The sequence below is a fragment of the Bubalus kerabau genome, chromosome 2, assembly GCF_029407905.1.
Source record: "Bubalus kerabau isolate K-KA32 ecotype Philippines breed swamp buffalo chromosome 2, PCC_UOA_SB_1v2, whole genome shotgun sequence".
Classification (NCBI taxonomy): domain Eukaryota; kingdom Metazoa; phylum Chordata; class Mammalia; order Artiodactyla; family Bovidae; genus Bubalus; species Bubalus kerabau.
The window spans coordinates 144,291,574-144,307,389 of NC_073625.1; the positions used below are offsets into that span (position 1 = coordinate 144,291,574).

The 15,816-nt window shown below is 39.3% G+C and overlaps 1 protein-coding gene and 1 long non-coding RNA gene across 8 annotated transcripts in view; both read left to right on the top strand.

Moving 5' to 3' along the window:
* LOC129643917 (uncharacterized) overlaps window positions 1–10,376 on the top strand; it is a 47,669-nt gene extending 37,293 nt beyond the window's left edge. Inside the window, exon 2 of the long non-coding RNA XR_008710599.1 lies at window positions 10,162–10,376. This is a non-coding gene — a long non-coding RNA (uncharacterized LOC129643917). The remainder of the gene's footprint in view (window positions 1–10,161) is intronic.
* Window positions 1–15,816, top strand: part of MECOM (MDS1 and EVI1 complex locus) — a 637,339-nt gene that overhangs the window by 357,412 nt on the left and 264,111 nt on the right. The gene's annotated exons all lie outside the window — the stretch shown is intronic.

Here is a 15,816-nt window from a genome sequence, read left to right on the forward strand (position 1 = left end):
CTTGCATTGTAATGCCTTGCATTCTTCTTTGTTCAGCTGATTTCTAATCACCCTTAAATATTCTACCTAGTCATGCCCGCTTTCAGAAGTCTTAACTTCTTTTTTTTTTTAATTGGGATAAAGTTGTTTTATAATATTGTGTTAGTGTCTGCTGTACAGCAAAATGAATCAGCTATATATATATATATATCCCCTCCCTCTTGATCATCCCTCCCACCTGACCTCCCATTTTCACCCCTCTAGGTCACCACAGATCACCAAGGGGAGCTTCCTCTGCTATACAGCAGGTTCTTACTAGCTACCTATTTTATGCATGGTAGTGTATATATGCGGAGAAGGCAATGGCACCCCACTCCAGTACTCTTGTCTGGAAAATCCCACGGACGGAGGAGCCTGGTGGGCTGCAGTCCATGGGGTTGCTAAGAGTCGGACACGACTGAGCGACTTGACTTTCACTTTTCACTTTCATGCATTGGAGAAGGAAATGGCAACCCACTCCAGTGTTCTTGCCTGGAGAATCCCAGGGACGGGGGAGCCTGGTGGGCTGCCGTCTATGGGGTTGCATAGAGTCGGACATGACTGAAATGACTTAGCAGTAGCAGCAGCAGCAGCAGTGTATATATGTCAGTCCCAAATAGATTTAGATGTCCCTTTTTCCAGCACACATAAAATTTTGTGAATATTTCTAACCTGTCACTTGTCATGTTGTAAAATAATTTTTTCTTACTCATCTATATCTCTGATTCTTGTGGGTAGATACGTTTTCTTTCTTTCTTTTTTTAGATACATTTTCTTACTCAGCTTTAAATACTTATTGTCTGGCATTGTAGAAGGTATATACAAAACACTCACAGGATGAATGAGTAGTTAATTGCACTTTAACGGTTTCTGCTGTATTCAAAATTCTACAGAATTCTAATTCAAAATTTTCAATTCAATTTTCTCTGTAAAATATTGCCACAGAGCACCTCTTAGTCACCTATTTACTTGTGAAAGAATATTGGGGCAGGGCAGGCCACAAAATCCAACTTCACTATGGACAAGAGCTGACTTGTTAGGCCAAATACAACAGAGAGAGAGAGAAGTTAGATGGTTAAGTAATTAGAAGTCCAACAGCTCTCCAGAATTATGGCTCAGAAGGTAAAGTGTCTGCCTGCAATGCGGGAGACCCGGGTTCGATCCCTGGGTTGGGAAGATCCCCTGGAGAAGGAAATGGCAATCCACTCCTGCACTCTTGCCTGGAAAATCCCATGGACGGAGGAGCCTGATACGCTACAGTCCATGGGGTCGCAAAGAGTCAGACACGACTGAGCGACTTCACTCACTCACTCACTTAGTGCTCTAGAAAAGGATGCGTAAGTGATGTCGTGCTGCCCATAGCCAAACAGGTGTTTGTCCACACTTTCCACATGGTTTTGAAGGTAAAAATATTCCAGGTTATTCTGAGATATTACCTTGAGTTAATTCATGCTGGGTAAGTTTATAACTGTATTTGGAACCTGTTAGAAGGGCTCCATCTCTCCCCTCACACACACATAGGATGAAATCTACAGTGTGGATAGAAAGTATTCAAATGTACATACTATCATGTTTTACATGCTGAAACCTGTGATTACTTCGGAACATTTTAAGGAACACGTTTTTGGCTTTGTATTGGTTTTTTAGTAAAACTAGAGATAAAGGTCATCAGAGGCAAACCATCACAGATGCATGTGCAGTAATTGTTGGATCTGCTGTGTTGAAACCTTGTTTGTTGCAGGATTGCGTTGAGTTATGTATTCCTAATTGAACACATAATGAAATAAAACATATCATGTGTTGCAACACTTCATTAACAAATGATTTATTAGTCATATTTGACTGTATTCACAGTCTTTATGGCTACCCAATGGAGGTAGGTGCTACTGGGCTGGTGCACTGATCCCATGAAGCCCTCAATGACTCATGCTCTTTCAGTCTTTCTGTCTTATCCTTGGTTGGTGACCCTCCTCAGAAGTTTTCACTTATAAGTTACAATAAGGCCACTGGAGCTCCAGCTATCACATAATAGTTTACTGATAGGAGAAAAAGGTAGGACAGGGCAAAAGGCTCAACCACTTTTGGAAGTCCCACACAACCATTTCTGCTTACATTTCATTAACTGGATTTTAAAATTTCACATGGGTCATTGTAATCTCAGAAATGTCATTTTTTAGTTGGGTACATTGGTGCTCTCCTTAAGGCAAGAGGGGAGAAAAGGAAATTAGTTAGGAAACTAGCCATCTATGTGAAAAGACATTGAGGAAGATTAACATGAGTTCACTGGTGGAATGACTCATTCCTTCAGATCCTGTTAAATTCAAGTCTTTACAAGAACCCTGCCAGAGTTTTTCCTAAGAGGATGGATAAGACACTGTAAACAGATGATTTCCCTCGCTCTCTGGTTATGAAACTGTAATAAATGTAAAATATAAATAGGTATGGAGGAAAGTAAGAAATGGAGGGATTTTCTTTGTATCCTGAAGTTCCCTAAGATGGGAAATCACTCAGTGAACACTAGGACTGTAAATGAGTTCCTCGATTTGACTGTAAACTGTGTGAAGGTCAGTACTGAGTCTTTCTTCTTCATCAGCCTCTCTTCAGATTACAGCAAAGAAACTGGCACTTGGCACACCACTGGTGTTTGTGGATATTTTGGGATGCGGGCAGAGATGGAAGCCTTGGTCTAAGGTGGCTCTGAATTTATCAGCTTAAGTGATGCTTTCAGTAGGTAGTTCCCTCTCATGGTTATTTTCTGAAGCACAGCATTCATTATTTGTAACCAGATCTTTATCTAAAGTTCATATAATGCCCCACTGAAACTTCTGGCAAAGGTGGCAACCATGAAGTCATAGAAATGTTTTGTTTTGTATCAATAGTATTGAGTTCATGGTCAATGTTTAATTATTGAACACCTTATATAAAGAGTCTAGATTCTGGGTACATTTGAAGCATTAAGAGATGGTGACCACACTGGTCACACATTGTAGCCAGGCAACCATCAGACTCGCACTTTACCACAGTCCCCACAAAGCCAGTGTCCGTCATTGCCCTGATCTGCCTGGCTCCACAGAACAATCTGTATTTTGTTCCCTGCTCTAAGCCCCAGCTACTTCCTATATATGTAGGGAGATGCTTTATTTACTAGTTAGGGTTTAGCTTGTACACTTATTAATAGTTTTTATTCCATATGATTCTCCTTCTTATCAAGTCTGGTTTGCTTCATCTAACAGACCAAAACAGCTTACAACATAGAAATATTTTAGGTAAATTATAATCTTATTCAGCAACTGAATGTAACAAATGAAATAATTTCTGGGCTGCCTGACTGACTGGCTTAAGTACTTTTGGAATCATCAGAAAATAATATTTTTTTTCCTACAAAATCATTTCTGATAAGATGAATCTCTAATTTTAAGAAATGTTTAAGTTTTTCAAATAAAATTCAAAAGTTTTGTGTTATACCTATGTGTATACTTTTGGAATCATCAGAAAATAATATTTTTTTCCCACAAAATCATTTCTAATAAGATGCATCTCTAATTAAAAAAAATGTTTAGGTTTCTCAAATAAAATTCAAAAGTTTTGTGTTATACCCATGTCTATACTCAACTGTGTTTCCATATTGATATCAAATAACATTTCCTCACATGGGGTTGGGTCAAGTCACCAGAAGGGAATGCTATATAAACCTTGAGAGGTTAGTTAAGTAACTGACAATATCCGCTGGCAGCTTCAGTTTCAACAGTAAGAGATCTTGTTCTAAAGTCAGACATTCAGATGTAAATGACCTCAAATCCAGTGTTTTATATTAACAGGGTTAAATAGCATATTTCATGAAATATTTTAAAACTCCGGGTGATTATGGCTGCAGGCGGGGAGTATAGCAATCTTTTACCCTGTGGGTGGAGAACAGGAGACTGACCCTGTTTTCTGCTACATTGAACTTGGAAGCCAGGTCTCTTCCTCCCAGCATTTTCATTTAGCAAGTGAGAACCTCCTTGCAGAAGCCACATCTGCTTTCTCTACCACATTGAATTCCTGTTGCATTCAACTCTTAACAATTTTCATTCCAACATACTCTCATAGACATTGGTTAAATGTCTATCAAATTTAAGTATATTTTAACAAACTAATAACTTCCTTTTCTCTATTAGAATGTTTTAAAATACTTATACAGTGCTGAATAATTTAGTTCAGTCATATGATGACAAGACTAAACAAACTTTCTCTAGAGATCTGAGTTTTGCATTTCGTTACTTGGCTCTGAGCAAGCAAATAGAGATGAGCTATGAAATCTTAGGACTTTGCCTTGAAACACGATCTAGTTGACTTATAAAATTTGAGATGTTGACAAAATGTGCAGTCAATAATCAAATAAATGCAGTTACTTCATTTTATGTCAACAGAGAAGGTGAAAAGTGCAACTTAACTGGCTTGGTAAGATTGGAAGGAGGGGCTGGGAACGCACAAGAGACAACAAAGAGATAGTTGGTAAGATTTAGTGGCTTACTTCAGCAGGGGTGGTGAGAAGGCAGTGTGACAAAGTTCAGTCGGGTCAAACAAAGTGCAGACACTTCCTCGTAGACACTGAGAGGATGGTTGTAATGTGGATGTAAAGTGTTCAAATGTCGTAATCTAGAGACAGCGAATATGATAGTTGATGTGCTGTTTCTGTCTAATCCTGCTGTTCCTTTTGATCCAAGAAGTAGAGAAGTCACCTTATCTCTCATGTACCAGGATGATATAATTAAAATAGGACATGTTTTTGAAGTGAGGTATTTAAGGGCTTCAAAGAAGGTGTAGAGTGTTAGAGGATCAGCACCTGTCTACTTCTCAAATACAGTTATGAGGACACATTTATTTAGCAAAGACATCCTTTTGAAAGGAGAACTGCCTCCATAATGATAAAGTACCTATGTGATGTCAATTGTCTTATACACATAGCCTAAGACATATGTGGTTCACTCCCTGAGCTAGATCCTGGCAAAAATATGGGCCAAGGTTTGGATGCTATTTTTTTTCCCTTCTATAAGAAGCTATCATCCAACTGGGAGAAAAACTTCACATTTTCATTATGTCCCCAAATCAAGGTATATCAGCACATTACCACTGATGCAAACAGCTAAACAATTTTTCTTTCACAAGGTAGACCATTTGTTTCCAATGAACTGATGTCTATGATTTTGCATATGTAGCTATTTGGCACGCTTTTTGTTTCTGACCCTATAGTTGACCTTGGAAGTGGCTTGCTTTAACCATGATGGATGTACCCAAAGATTTATTTTTGTCATCTAAGAGTTGAATCTTAGGCTATTGGAGGCATAAAAACTGCTTATTGAAAGTAGGCTTGGCAAACCTTTGCTTTCAAATAATCTTCCAGAAGCTCATCTAATTTTGCTAATTAGCAGGAGATAAAATATACCCACATTGTCCTTTACAGTTACTTGAACCCACTGCCCTCCCTTGATGATAATAGTATTAAATACATGTGTACTGACTGCATCGAATATTAATTGGTATGAACTGAAAACAGAAGATTCTGTTATACACCAATAACGCTTTCATGAAATTAATGTTTATTTTCACATAAGTTCTTTAATACTCCTTCTGAACTGGTAGAAACAACAAGGTAACACGATTTTAATTTGCTGATATGCCAAAAAAGTTTAAATAAACTCCAACTATTGAAGCCTGATTTTTAATAAATAATTCAAGAACGAAAGAACCATCATTTCTGTGGGAATCAAACGGAGACCATTCAGCTAGTAGTGACCTTGTCACTGAAAATTAAGCTCTTTTTCCGATTCTAAAAATCAAAGCTTAAAAGGCCACTCTCTCCATAATATTTCATTAACTTTTCAAAATGAAATACCTATTGATTAGATTTTCTTTCAGATAATAAATTCTACATGTCTACTCTGTCACTTCAATTACAGTATTTACTCGTACACCAGGAAAATGTTTTTACATCTGAAATTAATATACTTTTTCAAAACAGCACACTGTAAAGGTTCAGGTGGTATAACTTTTTCTTTCTCTGAATAGAATATTGCTCCACATGCTCAAGAGCATCTGTTCTTTCTCTTCCAGTGTTTTACCTGTGTTATTTTTTGCCTGCAAGTGCTCTTTCTCTCCTTCCCTTCGTAGAGCCTCTACAAAATCTTTTTCACCCTTCAAAGCCTAGTTCAAGTGTTACATCTGCTTTGACCCTCCTCCAGCCATTTCGCAAAATGGAATAGCCCCTGTGACTCCCGCAGCCTCCTGAAGCTCTGTTGCACACGCTGCTGGGGTGGCCCTTGTTATTTCATGTTGCCCCAGTCTTTTGTGACTTCTAAGCCACTATGGCTTGCCCTCTTCATCTTTCCACCTCTAGTGTCTAGTCCATGGCAGACCCATGGTGTCACTGAGTTGAATTTAGTGGAACCCATTTTGGAAGCTGCAGTGTTTGTTTTGACCCTTTGGTTTCTATTTCTGCTTTGTCGAAATCAGTGCAAGTTCAGGGGTCTTTATCTTTTAATAGTTTACATGAAATATCTCACATCTGGCAACTATCACCCTGAGACCCAATCATAAATAACACTCAAAGTAGTTAGTTTACTTCCTTTGTTCAAGGGAGGCTGAAAGGAGCAACAGACTTTGTCGACCAGCTTCTAGAAAGGAAATACAGGCTGCTCAGACATCAGAAGATTGTATATATTAGTTGACACAGGGAGTTCAGTGTTCCTGAAGGATCAAAAACCAAGTTAGTATTGAACACTATTTTCCATCTTCTCCAACAGTGTTTCAGTTCAGATTCAAGGTTTGTTGTGTTAGAGTGCTTTAAAGCTGAATGTCTTGGGGCTTTACCTGCCCATCAGACACAATTATCCTAAATTATCCAACAGTGCTAAATTTATCCTTTTAAAGAGGATGAACTTACTTATTAAATGCACATTAAAAAGTGATGGCAAGGAGTAGATTTCATTTTTGAGTCATATGGTCCTTATACTGTCTTTCTAAACCTTTTTGTGGAGAACAGAGTTTAGAAACATTTCACTTCGAATTTGGCTAGCAGAACAGTAACCCACGGGCCCAAAGACCTTCCCACTCAGATTCCAGTGGTTGCTGGAAAGACTGTCCAGGGTTTTCTTCTACAAATGAATCAAACTGGACCTTTAGTGGTGCTCCTGTTTTGTGAATGGCCTGCTACCACACTGTCACCTTGGGGGGTTTCTGTTCAGCTCCTGCCTAGGCTCAGTGAAGACTTCTCACTATTCATATAGGAGTTCTCAAAACCATGCTAGGTTAGATCCCACACCCTGGTATTGGTCCTTTTGGAATAAGTGCTCTGCTGCCTGGAAGTACAAGCTGTGTGTAGAGTGGAGGGATGTTCTTATAGGAGCCACAATGTGCAAGGTGACTTTGACCTGCACCAAGTGTGGATTGATTTTACTGGGTTGATGGGATTGGTGGTAAAGAGAGCAGAGGGGTGGAGAAGAGGCTGTGGAAACACCCTCCATAAAAAGTCCCCACAGTTGAATCTTTCAGTGGTTCCAACAAGTACTTCTGGCAGACTGCATGAATGGTGCCTAGTGTCTTTTTTCTCTTCCTGCACCTGTAGCAGAAAAGTTTTGGTTCTGAGTTTCTCATGCTCAAGAAATAAGAGAGAAGAGTGAAGTGGAAGATGTGGCACCAGTGAAGAAGAATCAGATCTGCACCGAGTCCCTTTTCTTCTTTCACTAGCTGTGACTTTGGCACTTTGCCTAAACTCTCAGAAGTTTTCTCATTTGTCAAATAATAATTAAATCTACCTCCTACTCAGGGGGTTTCTTAAACAAAGTTTAGAGAGACATCGTCTCTAAAATACTTCAAAAACTGCAAAATATATTTTTTTGACAAAACAAATATTACATAGTAGGGCATGTGCTTGAAATTCTCCAGCCACTAAGATGATTTTTATAAAGGACAAGTGTGTATTCCTTTTCTCACATTTTGACTATCCTTCTCCTTCTGACTACTTCTCGGCTGGATTGCTGTGGACAGAGTGTTTGTGTCCACACCAGAGCATGCATGGAAGTTTCCTTGTCTATAAAATGGGAACAACAATACCTACCTCACAGGGCTGTTATTGGGATGAAGCAAAACAATTTCAGTGAGCACAGAACACGGTGGGAGTTCGCTGGATGTTAGTTTCCGCACTCCTTCCCTCTTCGCTCCCAGGTCTCTGCTCCAGTGAAATAAAATCCTCCTTGTATAACTCAGGAAGCCCCAGGAACACATTCCTGCAAGCCATGAAGGAAAGAGATACTTCCCTGTGTCCTTATGGGGAGAGCAGGGCTTCAGCTGGGCCGATGTCAGAGCTGTACTTCTGGCTGCCTTTTGGTCAAAAGACATTTCAGTGTGCTGAAAAATAGCCAAGAAGGGCTTTTTCCTATGCCTGGGAAAGAAGACATTTTTTGTCCATCCTCCAAGTCCTCCCTGCACAGATTACTGTCAAGACTAAGGGCTTTATTTATAAAAATGCCAACATACTCTGATTATTTGGCGAATAACCATGTTGCTGTCAGTGAAGAAACAGCACATCGAGTATAAAAACAATCTCCATTTTTATCGCGCCTGTCACAGCTGGGAGGCCGTGGAACAAGGATGCATTGTTTGAAGGAAGGGCTGTAGAGGCAGCACTCAGGCCCTTCGATGGCCTCCTGGGCAGTGGGACTGTGGTCATATTTGGTAAATAGTTACTTTTTTTTTTTACAGAAAGACTCAGTCTTGCCATAAATTAGTGTCTGGACTCAATGTTGAGATCGTGACATATTGTTGCTTTTAGATAAGCTTTCCTTTGTCTGTCTGTCTGCCTGTCCTATAATTCATGGGTCTTCCATGTGCCTCTACACTTCCATGTTACAGAAACATAGATCTAGTGGCTATGCGACAGAAGGCAATCCAACATTCACTGGTGAATTTCCAATAGTTCCATATTTCATTACTAAATGTGAGTCCCAAATAAAGTGTCTAGAAGGGAAACACACACAATACTGGGGAAGAAAGGGCAAGGAGGTGATGACCTTTCACTAAGCATTGGTTTCTGAAGTCCTCAAACCAGTTATTTCTGAGGTCAAGATGACTTGAGGGATAGTGGCTGTCTCTGTTTTAGTCGTGAATGCATATGTATGAATGCACATGGTGATCAGCACATCTTGAGACTGATAGGTTAGATCCAGAGTATTATATGTTTTCCCCCAAGAATCATTTCTTTTTTTCTTAAAACATGGTCCATCATCATATGAACTTACTGATAAATGAAGCTGATATCATCTACCTTTAGTAGCCATCCATTGGCATTTGACATTTCTAAGAATTTTTATTTTTTTTCCTGGAATGGTGGAACATTCTTCTAGGAAGAATTGACCATATGATACTTCACTTCTCACAGAGCAAACTTTATTATGTTGTTCGGTTAATCCTACCCTGATCAGTTGTGTTCAGGCTTGGGCGAAACTTTCAAGAGTTTTCTAATGAAGAAGCTCCTTTTACCTAGAGCTTGTTGAATGATTAGCATAGGGAGCTGCCTGGGAACACTGGCTGTGGGAAATAAAGCAGTGTACAGAAAAGACAAAGGCCTGGATCCTCCTTGTGAATGTAAGACTGGGTGTTAGTTGTGCACCTAATCTCTGCTCCTGTCAGATAGGTATTATCTTTATACCTCTACTGGCAAGTTTCATCACATCTTAGCTGAGAATCAGAAGAAAAATATTTGAGTCCAGATAACACAGTAGGGTTACAAATACTCATAGCACCAACTCAGAGGAAGCACCAATAGACCCAGCTAATCCTCCTGTAAAGTGTCTTTTTAGAGCTCAGAAATATATGATTGTGCTGATAGGGTGTGCCACATGTAGATAGAGAAAGTTTCTTTGTAAGATCATGTCAACAAAGTTAAAGCTATTTGGAGAAACTGGCTCTCAACAATCCCAGCTTGGAAAGAACAGTGTTGGAAATCAGAAGACTATTCAGTGACTGCTTGTTTTCTTCCAGCAGATATCCAGTTTCATTAGTTTGGTATTGAATTAAGATAGCAACCGTTGGGAGTGCATTTCCTCTTTCCTTCTAATTATATCTCTTCTGCTGTTTCCTCTTCTGGACCCACCCTTCGTGTTCTAGTAGCACCTGGCTCCTCATCGCACCTGGCCTCAAGTGGTCCTCAAGCCTTCCCTTGACCACCTTCTACTGATCCACATAAGGATGCACTCCAGCTCTCTGAAGAATCACTGCCCCAGTCATGAGGCTTTGCTCAGCTGCCTTCTCTTCTGTGACACATTTTCTGATTCAACCAGTTAAACCAGAGTTAAGCTCTTCTTTTCTACCTCATGTAGCATTTCATAGTTTACTCTTAATTTAGCAGTTTATTTTACTTCTTTAAGCTTTACTTCTTGAGTGTAGAACCCACAAACTGTACATCACTCCCTCCCCTCAATAACTAAGGGATATAGGGGCTCAGCAAACATATGCATATTTCAGCAGTATTTGCAGATTTCTCATCAAATTACTTGTCAGATTGCTTACAAGATTAGGAAAAATATTAAAATGCATATGTTTATTTCTATATTCTCTCTATATAAGATTACATAATCTTATATTACATAATTTATATTTATAGTACATATATATTTATGTATACATATATATTTCACATGACATATATAATTTCTGATCTCAATTTCTCATTAAATTACTTATCAGGTTGTTTATTAAGTTCTTGAAAATATTCAAATGTGTATTTATATCATCTAGTATGTACAGATATATAATATATATATATATGAGAAATATGTAGCACAGAGGGGCTAAATTAATTTTCCAGAAAATGACCCACATTTGTAAGGGTCATGGAGAGGGGATTTGACCATGGGTCTGTGTTTCAAAGCTTGCATGATTCCTCTTAGCCAGAACAGCCATGCCAGGGTAGAAAGGCAATCAGTCTAATGCAATTCCACCACCATCTGCTGAGCTCCTATATCCTTGAGCCATTTTGGGGGTGTACAGTACAGGGGTTCATGCATCTATATGTGTGTATGCAGAGAACATGGAAAGTGTGCTCACTACAGTACAGCTCTTTCCCTGTCACTCAGTCAGAATTTCTGAACCAGTTCTAGTCTATGTCTTCCTATGCTAACAAAGTAAAAGCAAATATTAAATTAAACAATGGGGAACACATGTATACCTGTGGCAGATTCATTTTGATATTTGGCAAAACTAATACAATTTTGTAAAGTTTAAAAATAAAAAAAAAAACCCTAAGAAAAAACCCAACAACTTTCTTTGATGTTCAAAATTTCAAAGTAAATATGTGGCCAATTAAAAAAGGAAGGAAATACACTGAATTATATCAACTATGCTTTTTAAACTACAACTCCCCCCAGGAGAAATTCTAGCACATTTTCTGAAAATCAGATATTACAAGGTCTTCTCCTCATGGCCAATCCCATGCCCTTCCTCCCCTTCTCGTGTATAATTGTGCACTAAACTGTAAATTCTCTGAGAAAGGGGTGCCACTGGCTATCAGTCTATGTCTAGCACATGGAAAAGGTTAACTTTTTTTCTTCTTTTACCCATGCCAGCTGTGCTTCTCTTCGGCTTCTGCTCTGTGTCTTTCTCTTCCCTACTCAGGGATCTTGCTCCATCAGGTGTCTTTCCCTTTGTATATCATCAACATCTCCCTATATCTTTAGGGTCACTGGATTCTGGTTGGCCTGAGACAACTCCAGTTTACTTCTATTTTCCAAGTGTAATTATTAATATCATCCATCCTCATTCTCAATAATGTCTGGTTTGGGTGATAAATTTTCTGGTCCTCCTCTTTATATCTGACCTTGACCTTCAGCCATGCAAATGCTCAAACTCTCCCATCCTAAGGGTATGCAACAGACACACATATTCCAAATCCAATGCCCTATTCCGTATTTCTCTGTCTTTTCCTTCATAGTCACACTTATTGAAATTATTGTTCAGATCTGCTTTCTCAATTTCCTTCCCTATCATAGTCCTCTCGACAGAGTGGTCTCCAACCTTTTTGGCAGCAGGGACTGGTTTTCTGGAAGGCGGTTTTTTCATGGATTCACCGGGGGGATGCTTTGGGGATGATTCAAACACATTATATTTATTGTGTACTTTATTTCTATTATTATTACACCAACTTCATCTGAGATCATCAGGCATTAGATACCAGAAGTTGGGAATCCCTGGTCTAGACATTCTTGTCTTCATCACTTTTCTGAAACTGCTCTGGTGTAGTGGTCTCCTATTTGCTATTAATACATCTTTGGACATATGAAGGTTCTAGTTAGGTGATTATGTGGTCCTTCTCCTGTTCTAATAAGATGTTATAACTTTTAAAGATTTCCTGAGTTTCATCTCAGTAACCAAGATAGTTAATTTGTTGAGGTTCTATCATCCATGTGCCCATAGACATGTTACCTCTTTTAATCTGCACAATCCTATGAGGTAGGGATCATTTTCCCACTTCACACCTGAAGCAAGGGAGTAAATTTCCTGCTCTGTCACAGCTAGTAAAGGATACAGCTGAGATCCTACTTTCCAAAATACATTCTGTTATTTTTTCCATGACACTATTCTATCTCCCTTCTTTTCAACCAAATTTTAGTATCTGTTTTAATATGACTAACTCACTGTAGGTACTCAAGACTGGTGAGCTGATATTTTAACAATACACAGATTCTGAAAATTAGACTCACCAAGGGCTAGGTATTGTCCTGTGGAATATATGTGGGAGTGGTGACAGTTATGGATGTTTAAACCAGGGATGGGGGAAGTGGCTGTTGCTATGTAAGCGGCGAGTTTCTGGATTTCAGTAAAATAAACCAGGATTTTGTTTCTTGAAGTAATTATACTCTAGAGAGAGGAAAGAAAGATGGAGACAATTATGAATGACCTTGCATCTCTGAGCTGTTGAGAACTTCTGGATCAGTGGCTGATGTTTTCATAGCCTTTTCAAGTGAAACCTTTCAGTGAAGTCTCAAGCCACAGACCACCAGTTGACAAAAGGAATTCTTTTTTCCAGGATATTAACCTTAATTTGAGTGTCATATAATGATTGTCATATTAACAAGAAAAAAATCTTCAAACACATTTTCTAACGCTGTTTAACCTTTCTAAAAACTTTTAAGTTTTGAAGTTTTTAGGATCTATTTTTTTTAAGGTATTATCTTTTGAGTGTTATCGTTCCAGTGACTTGTTTAATTTTAAAGCAAGAATTGGCAGGAGTTTTTATAAAGCAAATAAAGCTTTTCTAACAGTTTAAGTCAGTAATAGTGTTGATATCACTCAAACCCTCATCCCTGGGCCTTGTTGCTCTGAGGACTGTTGTAAGCGGAGAGAACTATTTAATAAAGCCTTTGTAGGTAGGTCTTGACACTGGGAAAATGTTAACTTCATGATCTCTGGCATCATGCTCTTTTTGATCTAATTTATTAAATATTGTGACTGCCAGTGTCATGAGAGTTCTAAGATAGACAGATATAAGTGAGGAATGAAAGGAAGGACTTTTTTTTCTGGCTACTGAAATATATAATAATTTCAGACCTGATTAAAATTGTATTTCTTCTAAATGGAAAACATTTGGCATACTGTATGTGAATGCATGTGAAACCTCTTGTCTCTGTGGCATTTATGTCCCATGTCTCATTCTACAGATATTTGCTGCTGCCTCTTAGTCACTTCAGTCGTGTCTGACTCTTTGCGACCATAGCTGGCCAGATTATGGAGTGGGTTACCAAACCCTTCTCCAGGCTGCAGATCTATAGGCATGAAGTAAAATCATCAAACTTCGTTGATGTGACTGTGTCAGCCACAAAATCAAAAGATCTTTAGTTCATTGAGGCATCCTGTTGCTACTGCTGCTGCTAAGTCGCTTCAGTCGTGTCCGACTCTGTGCGAACCCATAGATGGCAGCCCAGCAGGCTCCCCCGTCCCTGGGATTCTCCAGGAGAGAACACTGGAGTGGGCTGCCATTTCCTTCTCCAATGCATGAAAGTGAAAAGTGAAAGTGAAGTCGCTCAGTCATGTCCGACTCTAGCGACCCCATGGACTGCAGCCTACCAGGCTCCTCTGTCGATGGGATTTTCCAGGCCAGAGTACTGGAGTGGGTTGCCATTTCCTTCTCCATGAGGCATCCTAAGTAACTTAAATTTTCTTGTGTAGAGAGAGGCTGTTTAGTGTCTGGGTGCTTCTGGCAGGCAGTTTGTACATATTGTCTTCCTGTTTAGGACCACTGCTTTTTCGCAAGATGTGAGAGGTAGGTTAGCTCTTCTGTGTTGTTTTTGAGCTGTATATTTACTTAGCAGCTTCATTCTCTGAGGAGTTGTTGAAAGAACAGAAGTTTGTAAATTATACAACATTAAATAGTGGATGCCATCTATGGCTTTTAGCCCAGACTCTGTCAAATAGTTTTCTATTTCCTGGTCAGGCCTTAAAATTACTGTGAATTACAGAGGCATTAGCATTTCTCAATTTAAATGTACTCTTTCTTAATTAGTTCCTAAAACTCTCATTATGAAACACAAACTCTTGTTGAGTATGTTGAAAAAATAATTATTGAGCAAATAATAAATGGCTTTAGTCAAACATTTAGGTTCGTGTTTGGCTTTACCTATATTAGGCAGTTCATGATGTTATGGGACTGTGTCTAGTACTGGCATATGTCTCTACCAGGAATTGCAAATTAATTTCAATCTTGTGGTCATTATCATGGATTGTTCATAGGTGTCTGGAGTACTGTGTTGTGAAGGATTCTGAGACTCTGTTCAGGCTCATTGAGAATGTGTAAGGATCAGATAATGATTGCTGTTGATGCTGGAGAGACACGTGGTGGTATACGGCTGTGAATTTGTTATTCCTGATGTGTGCACATCTGGAAAATTTTGTCCAAAGACCCTAAAATGCAAAGATGCAAGGCTCTTAGCTTTTTGGTAACTTTTCTTCCAGCTGTCAGTAAGATGGCTGAATTCTTCTCTTTCCCATCCTCTTTCAGACAGAGGCGGAGCATCTCCAGAAAGGGTTTCTGTTTGTGTACTTTGGTTCCCAACTTGGGAGCACAACTGTATTTTGAAAGGAATAAACAGATATATCCAAATGAAGTGTCTAAAGAGCAGAACAGGACAGTGTGAGTCTTGGATGAGTGTCTGGGTCCCATCTGCTTCACATTCAGGTCCTTTGGGTCAGGGAGCACAGGGCTGTTCCTGGCAGCTCCTCATGTCTCCCTTTCTCAGTTTTCCTTTTGGCTTGGCCTGGGAAGGATGAAAGATGTGAGAAAGCCTTGTCAGCTGGCTCAGAAGCTACCCTGGTCTGCTATCCTGATGGCAAAAGCAGCATGACAAAGAGGAGATGAGTCACGGTGGGTAAGGGCGTGGGTGGGTCTGGGTTTGAGGCTCAGTGATCCCGCTCTCTGTGTGTTTTAGTAAGTTTCTCAGGGCCTCAATGTCCCCTTTTGCAAAATGAGGATAATAGTTGTGAGGAACTGTAGGTATGAGAACTGTAGAAGGCTCTGGACCATGTTTTTCACATAGGAGATGCTCAGTAATTATGGCCTGTCATTACCATTAATAAATGTTCATTGGTATTTAGAGGGATTTGTAAAAATCTATTCCAGATTTTTACAGCTTCTTTCCAGAATTTCTGAATGTCCTTCAGTGCTTTTAAGCGATTTCTTTAATATCTCTGCTTTATGATCTTCTTTACCTTTTCCTGCCTACCCGTTTCTGCTACTGATGCCTTTTCTTTCTTCCCATTTCCTCTTCCCTG